The sequence below is a fragment of the Phoenix dactylifera genome, unplaced genomic scaffold (genome assembly GCF_009389715.1).
Source record: "Phoenix dactylifera cultivar Barhee BC4 unplaced genomic scaffold, palm_55x_up_171113_PBpolish2nd_filt_p 000545F, whole genome shotgun sequence".
NCBI lineage: Eukaryota > Viridiplantae > Streptophyta > Magnoliopsida > Arecales > Arecaceae > Phoenix > Phoenix dactylifera.
The window spans coordinates 17,689-42,654 of record NW_024067954.1 but is presented as its reverse complement, the minus strand read 5'-3'; the positions used below and the strand labels follow the sequence as shown (position 1 = coordinate 42,654).

The window sequence follows — 24,966 nt, the reverse complement described above, 5'->3', positions numbered from 1 at the left end:
AAGTACATCAACAAGGCAAAATACATATGATAGCTAGATAAATCCTAGGCACTAATCATAATGCTAACATCAGCCTAGGGGGTATCTAAGGGCTGTGATCTAGTCCTCATCCTTCTAGCATACGTGGCGAGGGGAGGTCGAGCCTGATGGAACTGAGTCTGGCGTGGACCTCGCTGAGCTGGATGACTCTGTGCCGAAACCTCCAATCAGCTGCTCGGGGCACAGATGGACCATGAGCCTCTCTCTCTCTCTCCGTAATGCTCCTATCTGCTCTCTGAGGTCTCCAATCTCTGCAGTCATAATATCCATCCTGCTCGTCAAACCGTCAGAGAGAGTCCTCACCTGAGTTGACACAAGCTCAGTCATCCTACTCCAAAACTCCTCTGTGCACCCTGTGGGTACGGATGACGATGGGCCAGCCTCTGAAGGTGCCGTAGGATGATCCTCAGGTACCTCCGCCTCAGGGATGGGGTCTCCAACCTCTGGTGCATCACCCTCCGGTGCATGTATCCCTGCTCCTTTACGCACCCACTGCCCGTTCACCTTCTCATAACCCATGCGAACTAGGGACCGTGCAGTGTAAGTGTCGGTAAATAATAGATGCCTGGAGATCTCTCCCTCCACTGATATGTCATGCTGTCGAAAGACCAGGATGAGTATCATCCCATAGGGCAGGAAAACTCTCGACTTGCATATAGCCTATCTCATCTGCCTGATCATCATAGCTGGGAGGTTCAGGGAAATGGCCTGAATGACGTGCTCCATAATGACCAAATCTCGCTCAGATATGTGATCAAATCTCCAACTTTTCGGAAACAAAATCCGACCTATGAAGTTGTGCAACAACCTCATCTCAGTTGATAGAGAGCTAGCTATCACATTTTCGGAATAGTCAAAATCATCGTTCTCAAAGATCAACTGTAGAGCTCTCAACTTGCTTTCCGACCTTTCTGGAGTTGCACCTTCGCAGGGGAGATGGAGCAACTCACTCAAACTTTCTTCTGAAACCCTAACCCGTACACCTCGGACCTCAGACACAAGCCCTCCCATTCCAACTTTTAGGAAGGCATAGAACTCACGAACCAAGCCCGGGTAGGTCACCAAATCTAGGGAGCAAAGATACTCCCATCCTTGCCTTCGGATCCAACCCCCCAAACGGAACCCTTCTTGATCCAAAAATTCGGAGTGGATCCTTCTCCCCGTGGTTACCGGTCTCCCCGCATATTTAGCAAGTTGAACTGAAGGGGAAGGAGGTGGAGGAGGCTCAACACGTGTCTCACCTTGCGGAGGAACTGTAGAGGAATCTCTAACATGTCTATCTACAATGGTTGGGCGTGAGACTCTTCCGGATCTCTTAGCAATGGCTCGCTTGGGTCCCATTTTCACCAAATCCTTCCTTAGGTTTTGATCTAACGGCGTAGAGAAGCAATCTAGCACTGTTTGGAGATGATTGGAAGGGATTGAAAAGTGAAAAATATGATTTTAGGAAGAGGACAAGATGAAACAGTACCCTAGAATAGCTCACGGGTCCCTCTTTAAAAACAGGGTCCCGCCATTGGGTCGACCCCAGATTTTTCTTGGGTCGAGTCAACGTGGGGTCGACCCCATTCTGGCTCGGGTCGGCCCCAATTCAGAAAAATTTTCTTTCTTTTTTTTTTAAATTCTTTCTTTCCTCCAATCCTTACAAATTCTTTATGGGACAATGATACATGAGTAAGGAGTCTATAAATGGCTAGTTTGACTAATGTTTCATAGGTTTTTCGAAATGGGAGGAGAGTATCATGAGACAACTTGTTCCTTTTATATCTCTTCAATCAAAAGGATCACATATGCCTAATTCCCTCCTAAGCATGCAAAATCTATCTTCACTTAAAGGTTTTGTGAATATGTCAGCTAATTGTTTCTCACTACATACATGCTCAAAACATATGTTCCCATTTTGCACATGATCTCTAATGAAATGATATCTTATTTCAATGTGTTTGGCTTTAGAGTGCTGAACCGGATTTTTGATAAGGTTAATGGCACTAGTGTTATCACATTTTATAGGAATGTTATCTAGTTTAATTCCATAGTCCTCTAGTTGTTGCTTGAGCCATAGTACTTGAGCACAGCAACTCCCGGCAGCTATATATTCGGCCTCAGCCATTGACAATGCTACTGAATTCTGTTTTTTGCTAAACCATGATACTAAGTTATTTCCTAAAAATTAACATGTTTCACTAGTGCTCTTCTTATCTAATTTGCAACCAGCAAAATCTGCATCAGAATATGCAAGTAAATCTAGATAGGAGTCTCTAGAGTACCATAAACCTATGTTTGTGGTTGCTCTCAAATATCTAAGGATTCTTTTGACAGCACTTAGATATGACTCCTTAGGATCTGATTGGTATCTAGCACATATTTCCACACTAAACACTATGTCTGGCCTACTAGCAGTAAGATAAAGCAAAGATCCAATTAAGCCTCTATAAAGCTTCATATCTATACTTTTTTCTTTTTCATCTTTGTTTAGCTTACAAGTGGGATTCATTGGGGTGCCTATTCCCTTGTGATTTTCATTTCCAAACTTCTTTAATATTTTCTTTGTGTACTTAGTTTGATGAATAAAGATACTTCCTTAGTTTGCTTGATTTGTAATCCGAGAAAGAAATTTAGTTCTTCCATCATACTCATCTCGAATTCTCCTTGCATTAATTTAGCAAACTCTTTGCAAAGATTATCATTAGTGGCACCGAAGATTATGTCATCTACATATATTTGTACTACTAGCAGATTTTTATCTTTTCTTTTGAGAAAAAGTATTTTATCTATATTTCCTCTACTGAAATTATTATTCAGTAGAAATTTGCTTAGTCGATCATACCAAGCCCTAGGTGCTTGTTTCAATCTATATAATGCCTTATGTAATCTAAGCAAATGATTTGGCAATTCATGATTCTTAAACTTAGGAGGTTGCTCTACATATACTTCTACCTCTATAAAACCGTTTAAGAAGGTACTTTTTACATCCATTCGATACAATTTGAAATCCATGAAGCATGCAAAAGCTAGAAGTAATCTAATAGCTTCTAATCTGGCCACGGGAGCAAATGTTTCCTCAAAATCTATCCCTTCTTCTTGATTGTATCCCTTAGCTATAAGTCTAGCTTTATTTCTTATAACTACCCCATTTTCATCTAATTTATTTCTAAAGATCCATTTTGTTCCAATTACAAAGTTATGCTTTGGTCTCTCAGTTAATATCCATACATTACTTCTTTTGAATTGATTTAATTCTTCTTGCATAGCATTTGTTCGTCCGATTCCTGTTTAACTAAAAATATGCTAAACAGATCGTTGTTAGAACCGACAAACAAAATTTAATTTAATTCTATTCTTACCTTTCCTACTCGAAGAATAGCGGTTGTAAGAGGTCGATCCACAGAGAGGCGATTGGAGTTGCATAAAAGTTAGAATGTTCACTCGGATTTGAAATCGATTTTTGAATGATAAAAGAAAAATATTATGTCGGGGATATTGACTGATTTTCTGGTCTACCAGATAATTATTTTTAATTGAAATTAACTAGAAGACATATACTTAGATTTAAAGAGCATTTATATATTTAATGAAAAAGAAAGGCTTTGGCATAAATTAAAATGGATGAAAGCTAAGAAGATTGAAGCCTGGGACATAAATTGCATGAAAGAAATTTAAATATATTGCATTAAAGAAAAAATTACAGAATGTGAAAAACATAAATTAAGATTGCAAATCTAAAGCTCTTAAAATAAAACTCTCCAGTAAAAGGGCAACAGAAAGAGCTACAAATAAGACCATTAATTAAAATTAAAAACAACACTGCTCTTAATTAAACTAAAACTAAAAAAAATAATAATAATAAAATAAAATAAAAAGAAGAAGGAGAACAAGCAACGTGCTCTGTTTGAAAACAAAGCACGACTTCTCCTCTCCCATTTTCCTTCCTCCAAACCGATAGCCTCCACCCTCCTCTTTTCTTTGGACCCGCCAGCCACCACCACCCCCCACTCTCCTCTCCTCCTCCTCTTATAGATCGCCATACCTTGAAGCCAGCCATGGATAGGAGGAGGAACGGGCGCCTGGGATCGTGTGCGGGATCTTTCTTCGGAACGGACGCGGGATCTCAGGAGGCAGGAGAGGGCGGACGTTGGGGGATCGCTGAGACGGACGGGTTGACGCTGGGAATCCGGAAGAGGGGTTGGACGCGGTTGGGGATCACCGGATCACGGAAGAGGGGAACGCATGCGGAAGAGGCGGAGGGAGCTGACGGTGATCCGTGGCTGGGGCACTGCGAAATGAAGAAATGGAAGGGAGCAGAGGCGGAGGACCTGCATTACCGGTTGCTGGGAGGAGCCTTCTCGAATGGCTGGGACGTTGATCACGGACTCGAGGGCAGCAGGATCGCAAGGCTTGGGAAGATGCCGGTGATGAAGCGGGAGAATGAAGACGGACGCGTGATGCTGGGATGCTTGAATCCGCTCGGAAGGAGTGGATCACGGGATGGTGGGACCGTTGCTTTCCCTGTTTTCGCACGGGATGGGACGCGGATTCGACTTGGGAAGGAACCTGGGATCCGCTGCTTGGATCATGGCTGGAGCTGGGACCACGACTTGGATGCTTGGGGGAGAATCACAGGCCGCTGAAGCGGGTGTTGCTGGTTTTCCTCCTTCACGGGTGGCTGGGATGGATCGCGGAAGGAAGAAACACGGAAGAGGCGGACGGGCTGGATCTTCAGAATGGGCGCACGGCTGGGATTTCTTTGCCCTCCTGAGATGGGAGTTAGTTCGTCGCGGGTCATCTGTTCTGACTCGAGGTCAATTGCAAGTCTTTCAAGTCATGGGTCACCCAGCACCTCATAGTTATGATATGACCAAATTAGATTTGCCCAAAATTCTTTTCCAAAAGCACAAACAAAATGGACCCGATTCGGACCCGACCTCGACTCGGACCCGACTCGATCTTCAACCAGGTCGGATCTGGGAGGAATTTTTCTGAAGTCAAATTTGTACTCAATGTGCATTTTATCTCTAATTTATGATAATCTGTGTCAAACCTAAATATAATATTAATCTAGTAAATTTATTATTATCGGTTAGCAATAACACTAATTTTAGTGACATGTAGGTCGCACTTTTGTGCTCTCATCACACCCCCCAACTAGCTTATTGCTAGTCTTTAGCAATTAACAAACAAACGATAAAATGAGGGCACAAAAAGATGTAGTCTACTTTATGAATTTTTTTTTCTCTTTTTCTTTTTATTGAAGCTAAATACACAAAACTAAGATATGTACCCATTTTCGTAGGGAGTGACGATTGCACTTAGCACGTGCAACAAGCCTTTAAACCCCTAGGTTATCCTAGTGGACGAGTATTGTCTCGTGAGGGTTTGCAGTGAAGTTACCCACAAACTTCATTAGTCATGGATTTCTAATGTTTAACTCAAAATTTGAAACAAGCATTATTGTATGAACTTAGAATTGCAAGGACAATAAAAACTTATTGCTATCATATTTAAGCAGACTCTAACTCAAGTTTCATTACTCCCCATCTATCTGCTAACAAGTCAAGAATGTAGTGAGGTGCAACATAGTATCATATAAATGAGTGGCTTTCACTTACTTCCAACATGATCACTCCTAATTTTCAAGACTTTCTAGAGTTAAATGGTAATGAACACCCCATATTTATTTATTTATTTATTTTATTTTATTTATTTATCAGACTGAATGCTAAAAAGAATGACTTGTGCATATTTAGCCTTATTAGACTTTCTAGCTGACCCATGTAGCGAGTGTTAGGCCAATGACTTCCGATCCAGATGGCTCAGGGCACTAGGTGTAGAGACACCCCTAACAGGCTTAATAACTCAAGTTAACTAGGCTTCAAGGCCAAATTAGTCACTCAGAGTTTAATCTCAATCATCCTCACCTTTTTTATGCGAACACTCGCTGCTTGCCAGGCAAGAGGTCCGGTTACTCAGTGAGAAGACTTAAAATAAACTCATTATTTTTCTTTTATTTTATCTTTCTTTTTTTTTTGATTAAAGTGTTCATCACACATATAACTTTAAATTATTCCGAAGATTAAAAGTATTCATATTAGTTGCAAGTATACATACCCCACTATTCATGTGCTTACGTGTTGGTGCTAAATCATCTTGTATCATGTTAGCAGAAGATAGGTGGGACGAAAACTCAAGCTAGAACTGCTATCATATTCCTTAACTCAAAGCTATTGTCAAAGCAATTCCTAGTTTGTACAGCCAAAAAGATTAGAGTTTGAGTTAAAAATTTGAACTCCTTTTTTTTTTAAATTTTAATTTTAAATTTTTTTGGCATAAAAAATCAAAAATATTCTCACCCCCATACCTAAATCTAACATTGTCCTCAATGTTAAAGAAGATTTAAAATAGTAATAGGATAGAGGAGAAGTTACCTGATATGGATAGGTAAATTGACAATTGGGGTAAAAAAAACCCCAAACCTGCATGTTAGTAAATTTTTTTATAATATTTACATGTTGGGTTGCCTCCCAAGAGCGCTAAGTTTTATGTCTTCAGCCAGACAAAATGTGGATTTATTTTTTTTTCAACCATTATCTAAGAATGGTTTTGGAAGAGTCTGAGGAAGAACAGTTGGCTGATGACGATCTATGCTCATGAGGGAACAGAATTAGGGAGCGCATGCTCGACCCCTTCATCGGAATGGGCAAGGTAAGCCTCTAAAGGGTCCTTACTATAAGTTTGTAAGAAAGTCTCCTGAACCAGACTTCAATCAATATCAACTTCATTGATTTCTTCATCGTCTGGTGGTTGTTTACTTATGTTGAAGACATTAAGTTCGACTTTCATGTTGACAAAAGATAACTTCAGCATGCCATTCGATAATTATCACAGCATTTGCTGTGGCTAAGAAAGGTCTACCCTAAATTATAGGTGTGTGACTGTCTGGATGTATTGCAGGTTCAGTCTTAACGGATAACGAAGTCCCACAGGATTAGTAAAACTCGTTTACCTTCACTATTACATCCTCTACAATCCCCTTGGGGTACTTCACCATCCTATCTGCTAAGGAAAGGGTAATATTTGTGGGATTTTAATTCCCCCAAACCTAACTTTTTGGTCACATATAGTAAGGAAAAGTAAGTTCACACTGGCTCCAAAAATCTATAGGGCTTACTGGATGATCGTCTCTCCTATTTTTATTTCAATGGTGGAAGCAACCAGGGTCTTTGAATTTCGGGCAATCTGTTGTTGAATGAGAGATGAGGCTTGTGCAGCCATAACAGCTTGCCTAGAAATGCTGGTTTTTCTTTTTGACCGTGGTGAGGTCTTTCAAGAATTTTTGTATATGGAGGGAATTTGTCTTATGGCATCGAGAAAAGGTAATATTTTTTTGAACAGTTTAAAGACTTCCATTATTTCATCAAAGTTTAGATTGTTTCTTGGAGTCCTGAAGTCTACTGGAAAAGGGAACCTAGGTTTGTATGTTTCTATGGGTTCTTCCTTTTTGGTCCTGTTCTTGATCCCTTCTTCACGGAATAGGGTTCTTATCGGCCTCTCATTTTTACTTCTCCCTTCCCTTTCACCTAACTTCCACGGAAAGTTGGACTTTATTGTCCACTTGCTTGCCAGGACCGTTTAAAGTGGTAATTGCCCTGGGACTTCATAGGTACGGAATTTTTCCAATAGAATCGACTTTAGATACTGACCTCTCTGACCCTTTGATTTTGTTGTCTACTAGGGTTACGGCACATGGGTTGAAACTAGGTATTTCCCACCTTTCTTTCTATCCCCTAGAGAGTTGCTATTTTGGCTTAGACTAACTTCAAGTTTTGGCCAATCGCTTGCGCCATGGAATTGGTTAGTCCTGGGCTTGGGCTGTATTGGTTGTTGGTTGTTTGCTTGATAAAATCTTGTTGTTTTTCATCATATTAGCCATCATGGTTTCCTAATGGTGAAGGTTGCGGTGGGATAGGGGCATTATAAGGAGGTACAGATGAACCAAAGGTTGGTTCATTTGCGATGGACCTATCCAAGAGAAGTTGTTCTGAAAACCTGGTGGACCACCTTGATGCTGAATAGGTTCGTTCTGTTTGTATGAAAATTTGGATGGAACTTATTATCAGGGGTGGTAAACTGGGCTGAACGAGTTGGGAGTGGGCTTCTTAAAGGCACTATATGAATTTAGAGCATTTGCTTGCTCGGCCTTAATGGTGGGCAGATTAGGGCAGCACTTTACTAGATGTTCCAAACTGTTACACAAGACACATAAACTATGTGACTCGTGATCCACTTTCATGATGGGATTTAACTCTTTATATGAACTCGAGTTAGTGGAAACAGTGAAAGCATCAAACTCTTTGCTTAAGTTGTTCATTCCAGTCACCAGATTGGACATGACATTTTTGAGTTCTGGATCTGTTTTTATTCCGTAGGACTTGGTTCTCTAGATCCGAACTCATCTCTATTTACTTCTCACCAGAGCTACTCCAATTTTGGGCATTCTCGGCTAAGTCAACAAGAAATTCATAGGCTTGATCTGGGGTTTGGTTCATGAACCTACCTTGTGCATGGACTCATCATGTTCTATGTGCCGGAGGTAGTCCTTTATAAAAGAAGTGGACCAGATCAGCCTTATCAAGCCCATGGTGTGGGCATTTGACCAACAAGTCATGGGAGTCGTTCCCAAGATTGAAAAAATTCTTCTTCAGGATTTTCTTTGAAAGTTCTTTAGGCATCCTTAATTTTTTCTGTTTTCATCATGGGGTAAAATTTTGTCATGAACCTTCCTAGATAGTTGTTCCCATGTTGTGATGGATTTGGGGCTAGAGAATATAGCCATGCCGCGGCTCGATCCTCCTGAAGGCATTGGGAACCCAATCTCAATTTTACACTTTCTCATCTAAATTTTGATTTTTAAAAGTTTGACAAATTATCATGAATTTATTTAGATGAATGTAGGGTTGTTCACTCTCGAACCCATGAAACTTGGGGTAACATGTTTATTGTTGCAGCCCGAATCTCGAATTGGGTTGCATTATTAATTGGTAATACTATGCAAGTAGGGGGACTAGCAGATGCGGGTGCGAACAATTCATTCAGGGTTCTACATGATTGCCCATTGTAGAGATTGACGGTTGTTACAGTTCGCAGGTTGTGATGAAAAGTTCTGTCAATCTCAGGATCAAATGGAGTTAACTTATCCCTTAATGATCTTCTACCATGCATACATTATCAACAATTCATTAGATTTGACTTCTAAATAAACGAAATCCTAAGAGAAGAGAAGGGCTAGACACAGATGACCACAACCAACACCACACAACAATTTGACCCTATTAGTTTTAGAATTAAGTGAGGTTTAGTAGCTTTTTAAATCTAGTTGCACAGAGATTTATCAGGTTAAAAAGCTCCTGAATTTCTCTAGATTAGACAGCTCCTAATCTCCCTTTCAGATTAAGCTTGAGCTTACCAGTTAAGCGATCCAGTAACCAGTGACTAGAAAAGTTTCGGGGTGTGTGGTGGTGCCAGAAGGGATACACCGATACCTAATAACCCGTAACAGTTCTCACTGTTGTAAAAACTTCCTAGACATCATCAATTACTAATACTCACTGGAGTGGCTTCAGCCGCTTCTTTCCAAGAGCCTAATTGAGCTCGAAAATCCTAAGGCCAACGTCTAATTTGATTTTAATTTAATTTGGCTTAGGATAAGTATGCAAGGTGGTGATTTTGGGGTAAGGACAGGTAATGACTTTCCGACCTTATCTTTTTAATGGGTTTTGCCCCTTAAATTATTTTATGCAAATGCTTAATACTAAATGCAGCAAATAATTCAATAATTTTTTAAAGTTTATGCAATGTCATTAGGTTGTACTGATTTAAATTGAGCAAGCAATTTTTTTAATTTACTATTTTTTTTATTTTTTTTAATTTTTATATAGCAATAACTTGAATTTAAACTAAACACAATCCTTATGCGTCAGTCAATCTCCGAATGCCCATTGAATAAGCTCTGGAGGTTACCTCCATGAGGAGCCCCAATAGAGGTATGATAATCTCGGAGGATTGCACCCTATCAATTACTAGCAAAAATAAAAACAAATTTTGATTTTTTTTTTATTTTAATTAATTTTTTTTAACTTTTTTTTTAAAAAAATTAAATTTCAAATTCGAATTTCAAAAATTCAGAATTCAAATTTTCAATTATTTTTTTTGAATTTTAGAATTTGGTATTTTTTCTTTTCAAATTTTTTTTTTGAATTTCAAATTTTGAATTTCAAATTTTAGAATTTAATAACTACGAAATTATTAACTAGAAATTATCAAAATAAGAAAAATTAATAAAAATAAAAAAAAACTTACTACTGGAGTGCGTTCACTCCGGGCATCCAAATTTGATTTGATCTTCGTGATCATTCTTGCTTCTCGATTTGCCTTCCCGGCAACGGCGCAAAATTCTGTTCGTCCAATTCTTGTTTAACTAAAAATATGCTAAACAGATCGTTGTTAGAACCGACAAACAAAGTTTAATTTAATTCTACTCTTATCTTTCCTACTCGAAGAATAGCGGTTGTAAGAGGTCGATCCACAGGGAAGCGATTGGAGTTGCATAAAAGTTAGAACGTTCACTCGGATTTGAAATCGATTTTTGAATGATAAAAGAAAACATTATGTCGGGGGATATTGACTGATTTTCTGGTCTAACCAGACAATTATTTTTAATTGAAATTAACTAGAAGACATACACTTAGATTTAAAGAGCATTTATATATTTAATGGAAAAGAAAGGCTTTGGCATAAATTAAAATGGATGAAAGCTAAGAAGATTGAAGCCTGGGATATTAAATTTGCATGAAAGGAAATTTAAATATATTACATTAAAAGAAAAATTACAGAATGTGAAAAACATAAATTAAGTATTGCAAATCTAAAGCTCTTAAATAAAACTCTCTAATAAAAGTGCAACAAAAAGAGCTACAAATAAGGCCATTAATTAAAATTAAAAACAACACTGCTCTTAATTAAACTAAAACTAAAAAAATAAAAAAATAAAAAATAAAAAGAAGAAGGAGAACAAGCAACGTGCTCTGTTTTGAAAACAGAGCACGACTTCTCCTCTCCCGTTTTCCTTCCTCCAAAACCGATGGCCTCCACCTCCTTTTCTTTGGACCCGCCGGCCACCACCACCCCCCACTCTCCTCTCCCTCCTCCTCCTCTTATAAATCGCCAGACCTTGAAGCCAGCCCATGGATAGGAGGAGGAACGGGCGCCTGGGATCGCGTGCGGGATCTTTCTTCGGAACGCGACGCGGGATCTCAGGAGGCTGGAGAGGGCGGACGTTGGGGGATCGCTGAGACGGGACGGGTTGACGCCTGGGAATCCGGAAAGAGGGGCTGGACGCGGTGCGGGATCGCCGGATCACGGAAGAGGGGAACGCATGCGGAAGAGGCGGAGGGAGCTGACGATGAATCCATGGCTGGGGCACTGCGGAATGAAGAATTGGAAAGGGAGCAGAGGCGGAGGACCTGCATTACCGGTTGCTGGGAGGAGCCTTCTCGAATGGCTGGGACGTTGATCACGGACTCGAGGCAGCAGGATCGCAAGGCTTGGGAAGATGCCGGTGATGAAGCGGAGATGAAGACGGACGCGTTGATGCTGGGATGCTTGAATCGCTCGGAAGGAGTGGATCACGGGATGGTGGGGACCGTTGCTCTCCCTGTTTTCGCACGGGATGACGCGGATTCGACTTGGGAAGGGAACCTGGGATCCGCTGCTTGGATCATGGCTGGAGCTGGACCACGGACTTGGATGCTTGGGGGAGAATCACAGGCCGTTGAAGCGGGTGTTGCTGGTTTCCTCCTTTCACGGGTGGCTGGGATGGATCGTGGAAGGAAGAAACGCGGAAGAGGCGGACGGGCTGGATCTTCAGAATGGGCACACGGCTGGGATTTTCTTTGCCCTCTTGAGATGGGAGTTAGTTCGTCGCGGGTGCATCTGTTCTGACTCGAGGTCAATTGCAAGTCTTTCAAGTCATGGGTCACCCAGCACCTCATAGTTATGACTATGACCAAATTAGATTTGCTCCAAAATTCTTTCCCAAAAGCACAAACAAAAATTGGACCCGACCCCGACTCGGACCCGACTCGATCTTCAACCGGGTCGAATCTGGAAAGGGATCCTTTCTGAAGATCAAATTTGTACTCAATGTGTATTTAATCTCTAATTTATGATAATCTGTGTCAAACCCAAATATAATATTAATCTAGTGAATTTATTATTATTGGTTAGCATTAAAACTAATTTTAGTGACATGGTAGTCGCACTTTTGTGCTTTCATCAGCATTTATCCAATTTATGTCTTTTTCAACTTCTTCATTAAGTCTTAGGTTCTATTTGTGAAACAAAGCAAGATAGTCATTTAAATTTCTAAGGAAGAGGATCGAGTTCTTACCCCTTGAGATGGATCACCAATGATTAGGTCTTTAGGGTGTCCATGTGCATACCATCCATTCCTTTGGCAAGTTTTGAGATTGTGGTGGCACGCGATCATTTTTCTTTTCTTGATTTGGCACGTCATCAAAGATTCAATTTTTCAAAGTCAATAATTCCTAATCCATCATCATGAGTATTTCTCTCCTAGGAGACTCACTATCAGACTCATCAAAATGATATTAATTGACTCTTCAACTACAAGAGTTCTTTTGTTGAAACACTCTATTTGCCCTGCTAGATGTAGAGTATCCTAAGAAGATACCTTCATCTGACTTGGCATCAAATTTACTTAGATTCTCTTTGCCATTGTTTAAAATGAAACATCTACATCCAAATACTCTAAGATATTTAGCAGTTGGTTTCTATTCTTCCAAAGTTGCATAAGAAGTTTTCTTGGTTATAGGTCGTATTAGAAATCCGATTTAGAATATGGCAAGCAGTACTTATAGCTTCAGCCCAAAAGTACTTTTGGAAGATTTGACTCGCACAACATTGTGCGTGACATTTCTGCCAAGGTTCTATTTTTTCTTTCAACAACCCTATTTTGTTGAGGCGTTCTAGGTGCTGAAAAATTGATGTAAGATACCATTTTCATTACAAAATTCTTCAAAATGTTGATTTTCAAATTCCGTTTCATGATCCACTTCGAATTGCTATTAAGGTGAGCTTCTTTTCAGTTATGATATTTTTATAATATTTCAAGAATGCTGAAAATGCTTCATTCTTATGTGCAAGAAATGAAACCCATGTATATCTTGAAAAATCATCTACTATAACTAGTCCATACTTCTTTCCTCCTAGACTCGTAGTTCTAGTAGGTCCAAATAGATCACGTGTATGAGTTTCTAAAGGCCTAGTGGTTGATACTATATTCTTTGATTTGAAGGATTGATTTTTGTTTGCTTTCCTAATGTGCATGGTTCACAGATTTTTCCTTTTTAAAGATCAATTTTGGCATATCTTTTATCAAATCCTTCTTTGACTAGTTTGATATTAAGTCCATACTAGCATGTCCTAATCTACGATGCCAAAGCCAACTTGTTTCATTTTTTTGTTTCTTTCATTAGTAATTAAACATAATCCATTTTTCTTGCCTAAAATCATGAAGAGTCTACCATGTAAATATTTTCATGCCTTTGTCCTATAAGTACAATGCTATTATCTTTAGGATTTGTGATTATGCATACTGAGGCTTCAAATGTGACTTTAAGACCTTTATCACAAAATTGACTTATGCTAAGTAGGTTATGTTTCAGACCATTAACTAATAAAATATTTTCTATAAAGTGGATGGAGTAATATAAATTTTACCCTTTCCAATGATAAATCTTTTTCTATTGTCTCCATAGGTTACCACTCCACCCTTCTTAGATTTCAAGGTGACAAATTGTTCTACGTCACCTGTCACGTGTCTTGAAACAGCCGCTAATCTAGATACCATCGTTTATCCACCTTATTAGCTGCAAGACACCCCTGCAATCAAGATCAAGAATATGCTTTAGGTATCCAAAGCTATGTTGGGTCCTTTAAGGTTAGTACTTGATGTTCCTTTTTGGAACCCAAATTTTCTTGGATTTTAGCTTATAGTTATCACTCAATTTGTTGTAGCTAGACTTTTCTATAATTACATTCATATACTTTATGTCCTACTTTATTGCAGCAATGACAAGTTTATATTTTCATTTTTGGCTTCCAAAATATGTTCTTTAAGTATTTTTATTTCTATTTGTTTTATATCCTAATCCAGCTTTATCATATACAGCTTTTTGACTATCAAGAATCATATTTAATTTAGTTGAGCTAAGTGTAAACTTGTCCACTAAGGATTTGTTATTTTTCTGTATCTTCTTTTAACTTGGATATTTTCAGCAATTTGACTTTTGGTTTCATTGGTGAATCTTCTACTTAATGTTTCATAGTTATTAGATAGTTTTAGCTTTTCTTTGATAAGAGATTGATTTTCATGTTTTAGAACTTTTATTTATTGATTAATTTCTTGTGTTCTTCCATGAGTTCTAAAAAATGCATCATTATAACTCTTCTACTGTAAAATCACATTCAAGTTCAGAAATCTACCTCATCGTCATTGGCCATGTAGCAGATTTGGGCCGTCTCTTGTTGATCTTTCTCTTCCGAACTTGACTCCTCACTTTTCACTCCATTTAGCCATGAGGTTCCTCTTTCTAAGTTTTCTTGCCATCCATTTCAATTCCAGACAATCTATCTTGAAATGCCCGGGCGGTTACACTCATAGCAAATTGGTGTTTTCCTTTTCTTTCTTTATCCTTACCCTTTTCCTTGCTTGAGCTATCTTTGAGGAAGGGCTTCCTTTTATGAAATTTCTTTCTTTCCTCTCATAAATTTTCTGAATTTTCCTTGCAAGCATAGCCATTCCTTCTTCATCATATTCCTCCTCATCAACAGATTCTTCTGATTCAGTTTTCTATTTTGGAGTGGCAGACTTCAAGGCAATGGTCTTTTTTTTTCTTGACCCCATCTTTCTGAATTTTGCCTCATGGTCAACTCATGGGTCATGAGTGAATCTAGAAGTTCTTCCAATTGCAGTGTATTGAGGTCCTTTGCTTCTTGAATTGCAGTTACCTTGGCCTTCAAACTCTTGGTAGAGACCTGAGAATTTTTCGCACTAGTTCAGAGTTAGTATAAGACTTTTCTAAGCTCTTTAGGCCCATTTATGAATTTTCGTGAATCGAGTAAACATTTCAGTTATGACTCAGTTGGATTCCATTTAAACAAACTCATACTTATGTACTAATATATTTATTTTTGACTCCTTGACTTGATTAGTTTCTTCATGTGTGACCTTCTAGTTTATCCCAAATTTCTTTCGCGGAGATGCATGTAGATATTCTATTGAATTCACTTACATCTAGTGAACAGTAAAGTACATTAATTGCTTTAGTATTTAGTTGTGCTAGTCTTCTATCACTCTCATTTCAATCCATTTCTGGTTTGGGAATGATTGTGCCCTCTATACTAATTTGTGGGTGTGTGTGGTCCTCTAGTTATGATATTCCACAAGTTATAAGTCTAGAGCTTGAATGAATATCTCATCCTAGCTTTCTAGTATGTGTAATTAGTGCCATTAAACAGAGGAGGTCTATTTGTGGATTGTCCCTCGCTCGTCAGAACATCCTACTTGGGTTGGTCATAATCTTTGTCTCTTGATTGTGCTGCTTTGTCATAAAAGGGAGTTTCGAAGGGCATGTCATGGGTGCGATCATACCAGCACTAATGCACCGGATCCATCAGAACTCCGCAGTTAAGCGTGCTTGGGCGAGAGTAGTACTAGGATGGGTGACCCCCTGGGAAGTTCCTCGTGTTGCACCCCTTTTATTTTTTGCCCGCTTTTTTATTTTTTGATAATATTTATTTTTAATTTTTCGGCTTTTGGCTTTTCCTCTTCGGATAATTTTTTTCCCCGAAAATAAACTGAGTCCGGAGACTCGCGGTGCCATGCCGCATAGCGGGACCAGCGCGTTGAATCCTACGCCAGAACGGCCCCGGCGGCGCGAATGTCTCGGCCGTCGAGGTCTGCTGCTTTGTCATAAAAGGGAGTTTCGAAGGGCATGTCATGGGTGCGATCATACCAGCACTAATGCACCGGATCCCATCAGAACTCCGCAGTTAAGCGTGCTTGGGCGAGAGTAGTACTAGGATGGGTGACCCCCTGGGAAGTCCTCGTGTTGCACCCCTTTTATTTTTTGCCCGCTTTTTTATTTTTTGATAATATTTATTTTTAATTTTTCGGCTTTTGGCTTTTCCTCTTCGGATAATTTTTTTCCCCCGAAAATAAACTGAGTCCGGAGACTGGCGGTGCCATGCCGCATAGCGGGACCAGCGCGTTGAATGCTACGCCAGAACGGCCCGGCGGCGCGAATGTCTCGGGCTGTCGAGGTCTGCTGCTTTGTCATAAAAGGGAGTTTCGAAGGGCATGTCATGGGTGCGATCATACCAGCACTAATGCACCGGATCCCATCAGAACTCCGCAGTTAAGCGTGCTTGGGCGAGAGTAGTACTAGGATGGGTGACCCCCTGGGAAGTCCTCGTGTTGCACCCCTTTTATTTTTTGCCCGCTTTTTTATTTTTTGATAATATTTATTTTTAATTTTTCGGCTTTTGGCTTTTCCTCTTCGGATAATTTTTTTCCCCGAAAATAAACTGAGTCCGGAGACTGGCGGTGCCATGCCGCATAGCGGGACCAGCGCGTTGAATGCTACGCCAGAACGGCCCGGCGGCGCGAATGTCTCGGGCTGTCGAGGTCTGCTGCTTTGTCATAAAAGGGAGTTTCGAAGGGCATGTCATGGGTGCGATCATACCAGCACTAATGCACCGGATCCCATCAGAACTCCGCAGTTAAGCGTGCTTGGGCGAGAGTAGTACTAGGATGGGTGACCCCCTGGGAAGTCCTCGTGTTGCACCCCTTTTATTTTTTGCCCGCTTTTTTATTTTTTGATAATATTTATTTTTAATTTTTCGGCTTTTGGCTTTTCCTCTTCGGATAATTTTTTTCCCCCGAAAATAAACTGAGTCCGGAGACTGGCGGTGCCATGCCGCATAGCGGGACCAGCGCGTTGAATGCTACGCCAGAACGGCCCGGCGGCGCGAATGTCTCGGGCTGTCGAGGTCTGCTGCTTTGTCATAAAAGGGAGTTTCGAAGGGCATGTCATGGGTGCGATCATACCAGCACTAATGCACCGGATCCCATCAGAACTCCGCAGTTAAGCGTGCTTGGGCGAGAGTAGTACTAGGATGGGTGACCCCCTGGGAAGTCCTCGTGTTGCACCCCTTTTATTTTTTGCCCGCTTTTTTATTTTTTGATAATATTTATTTTTAATTTTTCGGCTTTTGGCTTTTCCTCTTCGGATAATTTTTTTCCCCGAAAATAAACTGAGTCCGGAGACTGGCGGTGCCATGCCGCATAGCGGGACCAGCGCGTTGAATGCTACGCCAGAACGGCCCGGCGGCGCGAATGTCTCGGGCTGTCGAGGTCTGCTGCTTTGTCATAAAAGGGAGTTTCGAAGGGCATGTCATGGGTGCGATCATACCAGCACTAATGCACCGGATCCCATCAGAACTCCGCAGTTAAGCGTGCTTGGGCGAGAGTAGTACTAGGATGGGTGACCCCCTGGGAAGTCCTCGTGTTGCACCCCTTTTATTTTTTGCCCGCTTTTTTATTTTTTGATAATATTTATTTTTAATTTTTCGGCTTTTGGCTTTTCCTCTTCGGATAATTTTTTTCCCCGAAAATAAACTGAGTCCGGAGACTGGCGGTGCCATGCCGCATAGCGGGACCAGCGCGTTGAATGCTACGCCAGAACGGCCCGGCGGCGCGAATGTCTCGGGCTGTCGAGGTCTGCTGCTTTGTCATAAAAGGGAGTTTCGAAGGGCATGTCATGGGTGCGATCATACCAGCACTAATGCACCGGATCCCATCAGAACTCCGCAGTTAAGCGTGCTTGGGCGAGAGTAGTACTAGGATGGGTGACCCCCTGGGAAGTCCTCGTGTTGCACCCCTTTTATTTTTTGCCCGCTTTTTTATTTTTTGATAATATTTATTTTTAATTTTTCGGCTTTTGGCTTTTCCTCTTCGGATAATTTTTTTCCCCCGAAAATAAACTGAGTCCGGAGACTGGCGGTGCCATGCCGCATAGCGGGACCAGCGCGTTGAATGCTACGCCAGAACGGCCCGGCGGCGCGAATGTCTCGGGCTGTCGAGGTCTGCTGCTTTGTCATAAAAGGGAGTTTCGAAGGGCATGTCATGGGTGCGATCATACCAGCACTAATGCACCGGATCCCATCAGAACTCCGCAGTTAAGCGTGCTTGGGCGAGAGTAGTACTAGGATGGGTGACCCCCTGGGAAGTCCTCGTGTTGCACCCCTTTTATTTTTTGCCCGCTTTTTTATTTTTTGATAATATTTATTTTTAATTTTTCGGCTTTTGGCTTTTCCTCTTCGGATAATTTTTTTCCCCCGAAAATAAACTGAGTCCGGAGACTGGCGGTGCCATGCCGCATAGCGGGACCAGCGCGTTGAATGCTACGCCAGAACGGCCCGGCGGCGCGAATGTCTCGGGCTGTCGAGGTCTGCTGCTTTGTCATAAAAGGGAGTTTCGAAGGGCATGTCATGGGTGCGATCATACCAGCACTAATGCACCGGATCCCATCAGAACTCCGCAGTTAAGCGTGCTTGGGCGAGAGTAGTACTAGGATGGGTGACCCCCTGGGAAGTCCTCGTGTTGCACCCCTTTTATTTTTTGCCCGCTTTTTTATTTTTTGATAATATTTATTTTTAATTTTTCGGCTTTTGGCTTTTCCTCTTCGGATAATTTTTTTCCCCGAAAATAAACTGAGTCCGGAGACTGGCGGTGCCATGCCGCATAGCGGGACCAGCGCGTTGAATGCTACGCCAGAACGGCCCGGCGGCGCGAATGTCTCGGGCTGTCGAGGTCTGCTGCTTTGTCATAAAAGGGAGTTTCGAAGGGCATGTCATGGGTGCGATCATACCAGCACTAATGCACCGGATCCCATCAGAACTCCGCAGTTAAGCGTGCTTGGGCGAGAGTAGTACTAGGATGGGTGACCCCCTGGGAAGTCCTCGTGTTGCACCCCTTTTATTTTTTGCCCGCTTTTTTATTTTTTGATAATATTTATTTTTAATTTTTCGGCTTTTGGCTTTTCCTCTTCGGATAATTTTTTTCCCCCGAAAATAAACTGAGTCCGGAGACTGGCGGTGCCATGCCGCATAGCGGGACCAGCGCGTTGAATGCTACGCCAGAACGGCCCGGCGGCGCGAATGTCTCGGGCTGTCGAGGTCTGCTGCTTTGTCATAAAAGGGAGTTTCGAAGGGCATGTCATGGGTGCGATCATACCAGCACTAATGCACCGGATCCCATCAGAACTCCGCAGTTAAGCGTGCTTGGGCGAGAGTAGTACTAGGATGGGTGACCCCCTGGGAAGTCCTCGTGTTGCACCCCTTTTATTTTTTGCCCGCTTTTTTATTTTTTGATAATATTTATTTTTAATTTTTCGGCTTTTGGCTTTTCCTCTTCGGATAATTTTTTTCCCCCGAAAATAAACTGAGTCCGGAGACTGGCGGTGCCATGCCGCATAGCGGGACCAGCGCGTTGAATGCTACGCCAGAACGGCCCGGCGGCGCGAATGTCTCGGGCTGTCGAGGTCTGCTGCTTTGTCATAAAAGGGAGTTTCGAAGGGCATGTCATGGGTGCGATCATACCAGCACTAATGCACCGGATCCCATCAGAACTCCGCAGTTAAGCGTGCTTGGGCGAGAGTAGTACTAGGATGGGTGACCCCCTGGGAAGTCCTCGTGTTGCACCCCTTTTATTTTTTGCCCGCTTTTTTATTTTTTGATAATATTTATTTTTAATTTTTCGGCTTTTGGCTTTTCCTCTTCGGATAATTTTTTTCCCCCGAAAATAAACTGAGTCCGGAGACTGGCGGTGCCATGCCGCATAGCGGGACCAGCGCGTTGAATGCTACGCCAGAACGGCCCGGCGGCGCGAATGTCTCGGGCCGTCGAGGTCTGCTGCTTTGTCATAAAAGGGAGTTTCGAAGGGCATGTCATGGGTGCGATCATACCAGCACTAATGCACCGGATCCCATCAGAACTCCGCAGTTAAGCGTGCTTGGGCGAGAGTAGTACTAGGATGGGTGACCCCCTGGGAAGTCCTCGTGTTGCACCCCTTTTATTTTTTGCCCGCTTTTTTATTTTTTGATAATATTTATTTTTAATTTTTCGGCTTTTGGCTTTTCCTCTTCGGATAATTTTTTTCCCCGAAAATAAACTGAGTCCGGAGACTGGCGGTGCCATGCCGCATAGCGGGACCAGCGCGTTGAATGCTACGCCAGAACGGCCCGGCGGCGCGAATGTCTCGGGCTGTCGAGGTCTGCTGCTTTGTCATAAAAGGGAGTTTCGAAGGGCATGTCATGGGTGCGATCATACCAGCACTAATGCACCGGATCCCATCAGAACTCCGCAGTTAAGCGTGCTTGGGCGAGAGTAGTACTAGGATGGGTGACCCCCTGGGAAGTCCTCGTGTTGCACCCCTTTTATTTTTTGCCCGCTTTTTTATTTTTTGATAATATTTATTTTTAATTTTTCGGCTTTTGGCTTTTCCTCTTCGGATAATTTTTTTCCCCGAAAATAAACTGAGTCCGGAGACTGGCGGTGCCATGCCGCATAGCGGGACCAGCGCGTTGAATGCTACGCCAGAACGGCCCGGCGGCGCGAATGTCTCGGGCTGTCGAGGTCTGCTGCTTTGTCATAAAAGGGAGTTTCGAAGGGCATGTCATGGGTGCGATCATACCAGCACTAATGCACCGGATCCCATCAGAACTCCGCAGTTAAGCGTGCTTGGGCGAGAGTAGTACTAGGATGGGTGACCCCCTGGGAAGTCCTCGTGTTGCACCCCTTTTATTTTTTGCCCGCTTTTTTATTTTTTGATAATATTTATTTTTAATTTTTCGGCTTTTGGCTTTTCCTCTTCGGATAATTTTTTTCCCCGAAAATAAACTGAGTCCGGAGACTGGCGGTGCCATGCCGCATAGCGGGACCAGCGCGTTGAATGCTACGCCAGAACGGCCCCGGCGGCGCGAATGTCTCGGGCTGTCGAGGTCTGCTGCTTTGTCATAAAAGGGAGTTTCGAAGGGCATGTCATGGGTGCGATCATACCAGCACTAATGCACCGGATCCCATCAGAACTCCGCAGTTAAGCGTGCTTGGGCGAGAGTAGTACTAGGATGGGTGACCCCCTGGGAAGTCCTCGTGTTGCACCCCTTTTATTTTTTGCCCGCTTTTTTATTTTTTGATAATATTTATTTTTAATTTTTCGGCTTTTGGCTTTTCCTCTTCGGATAATTTTTTTCCCCCGAAAATAAACTGAGTCCGGAGACTGGCGGTGCCATGCCGCATAGCGGGACCAGCGCGTTGAATGCTACGCCAGAACGGCCCGGCGGCGCGAATGTCTCGGGCTGTCGAGGTCTGCTGCTTTGTCATAAAAGGGAGTTTCGAAGGGCATGTCATGGGTGCGATCATACCAGCACTAATGCACCGGATCCCATCAGAACTCCGCAGTTAAGCGTGCTTGGGCGAGAGTAGTACTAGGATGGGTGACCCCCTGGGAAGTCCTCGTGTTGCACCCCTTTTATTTTTTGCCCGCTTTTTTATTTTTTGATAATATTTATTTTTAATTTTTCGGCTTTTGGCTTTTCCTCTTCGGATAATTTTTTTCCCCGAAAATAAACTGAGTCCGGAGACTGGCGGTGCCATGCCGCATAGCGGGACCAGCGCGTTGAATGCTACGCCAGAACGGCCCGGCGGCGCGAATGTCTCGGGCTGTCGAGGTCTGCTGCTTTGTCATAAAAGGGAGTTTCGAAGGGCATGTCACGGGTGCGATCATACCAGCACTAATGCACCGGATCCCATCAGAACTCCGCAGTTAAGCGTGCTTGGGCGAGAGTAGTACTAGGATGGGTGACCCCCTGGGAAGTCCTCGTGTTGCACCCCTTTTATTTTTTGCCCGCTTTTTTATTTTTTGATAATATTTATTTTTAATTTTTCGACTTTTGGCTTTTCCTCTTCGGATAATTTTTTTCTCCCGAAAATAAACTGAGTCCGGAGACTGGCGGTGCCATGCCGCATAGCGGGACCAGCGCGTTGAATGCTACGCCAGAACGGCCCGGCGGCGCGAATGTCTCGGGCTGTCGAGGTCTGCTGCTTTGTCATAAAAGGGAGTTTCGAAGGGCATGTCATGGGTGCGATCATACCAGCACTAATGCACCGGATCCCATCAGAACTCCGCAGTTAAGCGTGCTTGGGCGAGAGTAGTACTAGGATGGGTGACCCCCTGGGAAGTCCTCGTGTTGCACCCCTTTTATTTTTTGCCCGCTTTTTATTTTTTGATAATATTTATTTTTAATTTTTTGGCTTTTGGCTTTTCCTCTTTGGATAATTTTTTTCATAAAAGGGAGTTTCGAAGGGCATGTCATGGGTGCGATCATCCAGCACTAATGCACCGGATCCCATCAGAACTTCCGCAGTTAAGCGTGCTTGGGCGAGAGTAGTACTAGGATGGGTGACCCCCTGGGAAGTCCTCGTGTTGCACCCTTTTATTTTTGCCCGCTTTTTATTTTTGATAATATTTATTTTTAATTTTTCGGCTTTTGGCTTTTCCTCTTCGGATAATTTTTTTCCCCTGAAAATAAACTGAGTCCGGAGACTGGCGGTGCCATGCCGCATAGCGGGACCAGCGCGTTGAATGCTACGCCAGAACGGCCCGGCGGCGCGAATGTCTCGGGCTGTCGAGGTCTGCTGCTTTGTCATAAAAGGGAGTTTCGAAGGGCATGTCATGGGTGCGATCATACCAGCACTAATGCACCGGATCCCATCAGAACTCCGCAGTTAAGCGTGCTTGGGCGAGAGTAGTACTAGGATGGGTGACCCCCTGGGAAGTCCTCGTGTTGCACCCCTTTTATTTTTTGCCCGCTTTTTTATTTTTTGATAATATTTATTTTTAATTTTTCGGCTTTTGGCTTTTCCTCTTCGGATAATTTTTTTCCCCCGAAAATAAACTGAGTCCGGAGACTGGCGGTGCCATGCCGCATAGCGGGACCAGCGCGTTGAATGCTACGCCAGAACGGCCCGGCGGCGCGAATGTCTCGGGCTGTCGAGGTCTGCTGCTTTGTCATAAAAGGGAGTTTCGAAGGGCATGTCATGGGTGCGATCATACCAGCACTAATGCACCGGATCCCATCAGAACTCCGCAGTTAAGCGTGCTTGGGCGAGAGTAGTACTAGGATGGGTGACCCCCTGGGAAGTCCTCGTGTTGCACCCCTTTTATTTTTTGCCCGCTTTTTTATTTTTTGATAATATTTATTTTTAATTTTTCGGCTTTTGGCTTTTCCTCTTCGGATAATTTTTTTTCCCCGAAAATAAACTGAGTCCGGAGACTGGCGGTGCCATGCCGCATAGCGGGACCAGCGCGTTGAATGCTACGCCAGAACGGCCCCGGCGGCGCGAATGTCTCGGGCTGTCGAGGTCTGCTGCTTTGTCATAAAAGGGAGTTTCGAAGGGCATGTCATGGGTGCGATCATACCAGCACTAATGCACCGGATCCCATCAGAACTCCGCAGTTAAGCGTGCTTGGGCGAGAGTAGTACTAGGATGGGTGACCCCCTGGGAAGTCCTCGTGTTGCACCCCTTTTATTTTTTGCCCGCTTTTTTATTTTTTGATAATATTTATTTTTAATTTTTCGGCTTTTGGCTTTTCCTCTTCGGATAATTTTTTTCCCCCGAAAATAAACTGAGTCCGGAGACTGGCGGTGCCATGCCGCATAGCGGGACCAGCGCGTTGAATGCTACGCCAGAACGGCCCCGGCGGCGCGAATGTCTCGGGCTGTCGAGGTCTGCTGCTTTGTCATAAAAGGGAGTTTCGAAGGGCATGTCATGGGTGCGATCATACCAGCACTAATGCACCGGATCCCATCAGAACTCCGCAGTTAAGCGTGCTTGGGCGAGAGTAGTACTAGGATGGGTGACCCCCTGGGAAGTCCTCGTGTTGCACCCCTTTTATTTTTTGCCCGCTTTTTTATTTTTTGATAATATTTATTTTTAATTTTTCGGCTTTTGGCTTTTCCTCTTCGGATAATTTTTTTCCCCGAAAATAAACTGAGTCCGGAGACTGGCGGTGCCATGCCGCATAGCGGGACCAGCGCGTTGAATGCTACGCCAGAACGGCCCGGCGGCGCGAATGTCTCGGGCTGTCGAGGTCTGCTGCTTTGTCATAAAAGGGAGTTTCGAAGGGCATGTCATGGGTGCGATCATACCAGCACTAATGCACCGGATCCCATCAGAACTCCGCAGTTAAGCGTGCTTGGGCGAGAGTAGTACTAGGATGGGTGACCCCCTGGGAAGTCCTCGTGTTGCACCCCTTTTATTTTTTGCCCGCTTTTTTATTTTTTGATAATATTTATTTTTAATTTTTCGGCTTTTGGCTTTTCCTCTTCGGATAATTTTTTTCCCCGAAAATAAACTGAGTCCGGAGACTGGCGGTGCCATGCCGCATAGCGGGACCAGCGCGTTGAATGCTACGCCAGAACGGCCCCGGCGGCGCGAATGTCTCGGGCTGTCGAGGTCTGCTGCTTTGTCATAAAAGGGAGTTTCGAAGGGCATGTCATGGGTGCGATCATACCAGCACTAATGCACCGGATCCCATCAGAACTCCGCAGTTAAGCGTGCTTGGGCGAGAGTAGTACTAGGATGGGTGACCCCCTGGGAAGTCCTCGTGTTGCACCCCTTTTATTTTTTGCCCGCTTTTTTATTTTTTGATAATATTTATTTTTAATTTTTCGGCTTTTGGCTTTTCCTCTTCGGATAATTTTTTTCCCCCGAAAATAAACTGAGTCC

The 24,966-nt window shown here is 43.0% G+C and overlaps 26 non-coding genes across 26 annotated transcripts; all 26 read left to right on the top strand.

Moving 5' to 3' along the window:
- The first annotated feature begins 15,752 nt into the window (after positions 1 to 15,752).
- LOC113462096 lies at positions 15,753 to 15,871 on the top strand. Its single transcript, XR_003384314.2, has one exon. It is a non-coding gene; the product is annotated as a 5S ribosomal RNA (ribosomal RNA).
- A 245-nt stretch (positions 15,872 to 16,116) lies between these two features.
- Positions 16,117 to 16,235, top strand: LOC120106431. The gene has a single exon (XR_005508584.1). It is a non-coding gene; the product is annotated as a 5S ribosomal RNA (ribosomal RNA).
- Positions 16,236 to 16,481: 246 nt separating this feature from the next.
- On the top strand, positions 16,482 to 16,600 carry LOC120106430. The gene has a single exon (XR_005508583.1). It is a non-coding gene; the product is annotated as a 5S ribosomal RNA (ribosomal RNA).
- A 245-nt stretch (positions 16,601 to 16,845) lies between these two features.
- Positions 16,846 to 16,964, top strand: LOC120106429. Its single transcript, XR_005508582.1, has one exon. It is a non-coding gene; the product is annotated as a 5S ribosomal RNA (ribosomal RNA).
- Positions 16,965 to 17,210: 246 nt separating this feature from the next.
- On the top strand, positions 17,211 to 17,329 carry LOC120106428. Its single transcript, XR_005508581.1, has one exon. It is a non-coding gene; the product is annotated as a 5S ribosomal RNA (ribosomal RNA).
- Positions 17,330 to 17,574: 245 nt separating this feature from the next.
- LOC120106427 lies at positions 17,575 to 17,693 on the top strand. Its single transcript, XR_005508580.1, has one exon. It is a non-coding gene; the product is annotated as a 5S ribosomal RNA (ribosomal RNA).
- Positions 17,694 to 17,938: 245 nt separating this feature from the next.
- Positions 17,939 to 18,057, top strand: LOC120106426. Its single transcript, XR_005508579.1, has one exon. It is a non-coding gene; the product is annotated as a 5S ribosomal RNA (ribosomal RNA).
- Positions 18,058 to 18,303: 246 nt separating this feature from the next.
- On the top strand, positions 18,304 to 18,422 carry LOC120106425. The gene has a single exon (XR_005508578.1). It is a non-coding gene; the product is annotated as a 5S ribosomal RNA (ribosomal RNA).
- Positions 18,423 to 18,668: 246 nt separating this feature from the next.
- On the top strand, positions 18,669 to 18,787 carry LOC120106423. The gene has a single exon (XR_005508576.1). It is a non-coding gene; the product is annotated as a 5S ribosomal RNA (ribosomal RNA).
- Positions 18,788 to 19,032: 245 nt separating this feature from the next.
- Positions 19,033 to 19,151, top strand: LOC120106422. Its single transcript, XR_005508575.1, has one exon. It is a non-coding gene; the product is annotated as a 5S ribosomal RNA (ribosomal RNA).
- A 246-nt stretch (positions 19,152 to 19,397) lies between these two features.
- LOC120106421 lies at positions 19,398 to 19,516 on the top strand. Its single transcript, XR_005508574.1, has one exon. It is a non-coding gene; the product is annotated as a 5S ribosomal RNA (ribosomal RNA).
- A 246-nt stretch (positions 19,517 to 19,762) lies between these two features.
- Positions 19,763 to 19,881, top strand: LOC120106420. The gene has a single exon (XR_005508573.1). It is a non-coding gene; the product is annotated as a 5S ribosomal RNA (ribosomal RNA).
- A 246-nt stretch (positions 19,882 to 20,127) lies between these two features.
- LOC120106419 lies at positions 20,128 to 20,246 on the top strand. Its single transcript, XR_005508572.1, has one exon. It is a non-coding gene; the product is annotated as a 5S ribosomal RNA (ribosomal RNA).
- A 245-nt stretch (positions 20,247 to 20,491) lies between these two features.
- LOC120106418 lies at positions 20,492 to 20,610 on the top strand. Its single transcript, XR_005508571.1, has one exon. It is a non-coding gene; the product is annotated as a 5S ribosomal RNA (ribosomal RNA).
- Positions 20,611 to 20,855: 245 nt separating this feature from the next.
- LOC120106417 lies at positions 20,856 to 20,974 on the top strand. Its single transcript, XR_005508570.1, has one exon. It is a non-coding gene; the product is annotated as a 5S ribosomal RNA (ribosomal RNA).
- Positions 20,975 to 21,220: 246 nt separating this feature from the next.
- On the top strand, positions 21,221 to 21,339 carry LOC120106416. Its single transcript, XR_005508569.1, has one exon. It is a non-coding gene; the product is annotated as a 5S ribosomal RNA (ribosomal RNA).
- A 246-nt stretch (positions 21,340 to 21,585) lies between these two features.
- On the top strand, positions 21,586 to 21,704 carry LOC120106415. Its single transcript, XR_005508568.1, has one exon. It is a non-coding gene; the product is annotated as a 5S ribosomal RNA (ribosomal RNA).
- A 245-nt stretch (positions 21,705 to 21,949) lies between these two features.
- LOC120106414 lies at positions 21,950 to 22,068 on the top strand. Its single transcript, XR_005508567.1, has one exon. It is a non-coding gene; the product is annotated as a 5S ribosomal RNA (ribosomal RNA).
- A 246-nt stretch (positions 22,069 to 22,314) lies between these two features.
- On the top strand, positions 22,315 to 22,433 carry LOC120106412. The gene has a single exon (XR_005508565.1). It is a non-coding gene; the product is annotated as a 5S ribosomal RNA (ribosomal RNA).
- Positions 22,434 to 22,550: 117 nt separating this feature from the next.
- Positions 22,551 to 22,669, top strand: LOC120106432. Its single transcript, XR_005508585.1, has one exon. It is a non-coding gene; the product is annotated as a 5S ribosomal RNA (ribosomal RNA).
- A 242-nt stretch (positions 22,670 to 22,911) lies between these two features.
- On the top strand, positions 22,912 to 23,030 carry LOC120106411. Its single transcript, XR_005508564.1, has one exon. It is a non-coding gene; the product is annotated as a 5S ribosomal RNA (ribosomal RNA).
- Positions 23,031 to 23,276: 246 nt separating this feature from the next.
- LOC120106410 lies at positions 23,277 to 23,395 on the top strand. Its single transcript, XR_005508563.1, has one exon. It is a non-coding gene; the product is annotated as a 5S ribosomal RNA (ribosomal RNA).
- A 247-nt stretch (positions 23,396 to 23,642) lies between these two features.
- LOC120106409 lies at positions 23,643 to 23,761 on the top strand. Its single transcript, XR_005508562.1, has one exon. It is a non-coding gene; the product is annotated as a 5S ribosomal RNA (ribosomal RNA).
- A 247-nt stretch (positions 23,762 to 24,008) lies between these two features.
- On the top strand, positions 24,009 to 24,127 carry LOC120106408. Its single transcript, XR_005508561.1, has one exon. It is a non-coding gene; the product is annotated as a 5S ribosomal RNA (ribosomal RNA).
- Positions 24,128 to 24,372: 245 nt separating this feature from the next.
- LOC120106489 lies at positions 24,373 to 24,491 on the top strand. The gene has a single exon (XR_005508638.1). It is a non-coding gene; the product is annotated as a 5S ribosomal RNA (ribosomal RNA).
- Positions 24,492 to 24,737: 246 nt separating this feature from the next.
- Positions 24,738 to 24,856, top strand: LOC120106488. Its single transcript, XR_005508637.1, has one exon. It is a non-coding gene; the product is annotated as a 5S ribosomal RNA (ribosomal RNA).
- The last annotated feature ends 110 nt before the right edge of the window (positions 24,857 to 24,966 follow it).